Raw genomic sequence first — 3,047 nt, 5'->3', positions numbered from 1 at the left:
CCCAGAAGGCAGCTCATTATTAGACCAGTTTGTTCCTAGATGGCAGCTCATTATTAGACCAGTTGGTTCCCAGATGGCAGCTCATTATTAGACCAGTTTGTTCCCAGATGGCAGCTCATTATTAGACCAGTTGGTTCCCAGAAGGCAGCTCATTATTAGACCAGTTTGTTCCCAGATGGCAGCTCATTATTAGACCAGTTGGTTCCCAGAAGGCAGCTCATTATTAGACCAGTTTGTTCCCAGAAGGCAGCTCATTATTAGACCAGTTTGTTCCTAGATGGCAGCTCATTATTAGACCAGTTTGTTCCCAGATGGCAGCTCATTATTAGACCAGTTGGTTCCCAGAATGCAGCTCATTATTAGACCAGTTTGTTCCCAGAAGGCAGCTCATTATTAGACCAATTGGTTCCCAGAATGCAGCTCAACAAATTCTTATTTACAATGACGGCCCTACCGGGGAACAGTGGATTAACTGCCTTCTTCAGGGGCAGAACGTCAGATTTGTTCCTTGTCAGCTCGGGGATTCAATTCAGCAACCTTTCGGTTACTGTGACAACATTCTAACCACTAGGCTACCTGCCGCCCCACTAAAGATCACGTGTGGGAGCAGAGAGCAGTCGGAGGACGTTCTCACTCATATGTGTCTGTAGTTCCTGAAACACAGCCATGATAGCATGAATAAAACTCCCCCTCCAGCCATATTAAACCTTATTAAACAACCAAGTAAAATACTATCAAAATGGAGGAGTCTGGGACCGTCCTCCTCAGGGTCGATAGAGAGTCTGGGACCGTCCTCCTCAGGGTAGATACAGAGTCTGGAGCCTCATAGATATTTAATAATGTGTTTTGCACTTTACAGACGGACATTGTTGATAGTAAAGAATTACTCATTATTCAAGTGTGTTTTGTTGAAATATCTCAGTTGTGCGGAAATGATACCTTAAGAATGTTGCTATATTCCTTTTTGATAGAAGCATCGTCAACCGGAAACTCCAAAGACATAAAATAAGTAAAAGGACAACGAGACGATGATATGTCATTTTGGTCATATTTTAATCAGCACTTTTCTTCATTAGTAACTTTATTTTTTTTTATTTTTTTTTTACATTGGCATAGTTTTGAAAAATTGATATTTAATACTGAAAAAAGCAAACCTCACTCTCACACCCCCCCACCCCGCCCCCCCCCCCCTTTAATATGCAACGAAATTACAGCAATTTAAACTTTATACAAAAAAATTGTCAATTTATTTATAGCATCAAATTGACCAAACAAAAGAACATGTATTATGAATATTGGCAATGTATTTCAACGCGTCTTTGATAGAGTGGCAATATACAGTAGGGGAAGATGTCTGGGTCACCAATGCCTTTATAACACGTTATTACAACTGTTTGCAGCAAACTCAAAGGCCATAACGGTGATCGTTGTATTGTTTTTTAATGACAGAAGTTTCTTCATTTAACTACCTTTATTTATTTTTTTGTTACAAAATGGAAAAAAATTTAACTTCAGACAACTACTTTTGTAGTAATAATAATAATATCAATTAATATAGTATAATATTACCAATAATATCAATTAATATAGCATAATATTACCAATAATATCAATTAATAATAATAATAAATACTCTATCTATCAACCAGAGTCAATCCCATTAGAATTCACGTTCAAGAGAATTCTTCAAAGCATGAAAATAAACATGTCAAAGTGTCAAAATGACTGCAACTGATATGAAATGAAAACCTTTAAATAACAAGTATTTTATTTTTCTATTTTTACCAAAATGTAATACTTACACATTATATACATGCCTTGTGGTGAAACAAAAATGCTTGTTCTTCATCAAACAAATGACAAATAAAAAATAAAAACAATTCAAGAGACTTCTGGAATACTTTAAATAGATATATTGTCTAATATACACATTTCAATGTTTAAGGGTTCTCAAAATTCAACAATATTGCCCACCAGCAATCATCACATTAGCAAAGTCATATACAGCAATATTCACAAGGGAGCGTTAGATCAATAAAGTCACATCGTCCGAGTCCCAAATGGCTCCCTAATTCCCTTCATAGTGCACTACTTCGACCAACAATAACCCATATGGACCCTGGTCAAAAGTAGTGCACTATAAACGGAATAAGGTTCCATGTTGTGATATCAACCTCTTTTATGTTCCCAGAACTCGTAGGATTTGGTTCTTCCAGTCTTTCAGAGAGATAGAAGCTGACCAGTAGTTTTTCATAGACATGAAAATGAGGTTCAGACCCTTAGTAAAGTCAGTGTCTCAGATACTTTCTGATCCTACCCAGGATTCAATGTGACCGCGGGAAGTGTGGCTTTTAATCAAGCTGTAAAATGGTTCTACTGATCTAACATATGGAATTGTTTTAAGAGGGTTATACCGTGGATTATATATATATATATATTTGGAATTTTAGGACCCCTTTAGGTATATAAAAAAACAAGATTAAAGATTGAAATTTTGTCTTTTACTACTATTGCCCATAGAAAAGCAATGAATAACACATTCATAAATGACATAAAAAAACGGTCAAAAAAATGTATCATGAGGAATAAGGTTGTCTGTCTGTCCTATATCTAGGAGATTTAAGAAAGCTCTGGAAATATTTTTGGACACATATTTATCTCCTTATATTTGTTGCCACATAACTACCTCCATACTAGCATTCAGTTGTATGGGTTACTTTTCAGACGAGCAGAACGGAGTCAGTAGGACAAACCGTTCGGATGCTAAAGATGGTTTTTTTTGTGTGAGAAGAAACCCATTTTTTCAGGAATGTCTCCTGGTCTGACTAACAACGCTGTAACTCTGTCTGGATTCCCCATTGAGCCCGACATCTGCAGCGTCTTACTGTGAATAAGATCTTCGTCCGAACGCCTCTAAAAGCCGCATTGTTGACAACCCGCGGCCATATTGAATCCTGGTACCTGAATCTCCAATCATTGGTCTGAAAACATCAGTGAATTTAGACTCGTATTGAATCCTGAGATAATGAATTGCTTGGTGCAGAAGT

This window comes from Salvelinus alpinus, chromosome 21 (assembly GCF_045679555.1).
Source record: "Salvelinus alpinus chromosome 21, SLU_Salpinus.1, whole genome shotgun sequence".
NCBI lineage: Eukaryota > Metazoa > Chordata > Actinopteri > Salmoniformes > Salmonidae > Salvelinus > Salvelinus alpinus.
This window is presented reverse-complemented; position numbering follows the sequence as displayed.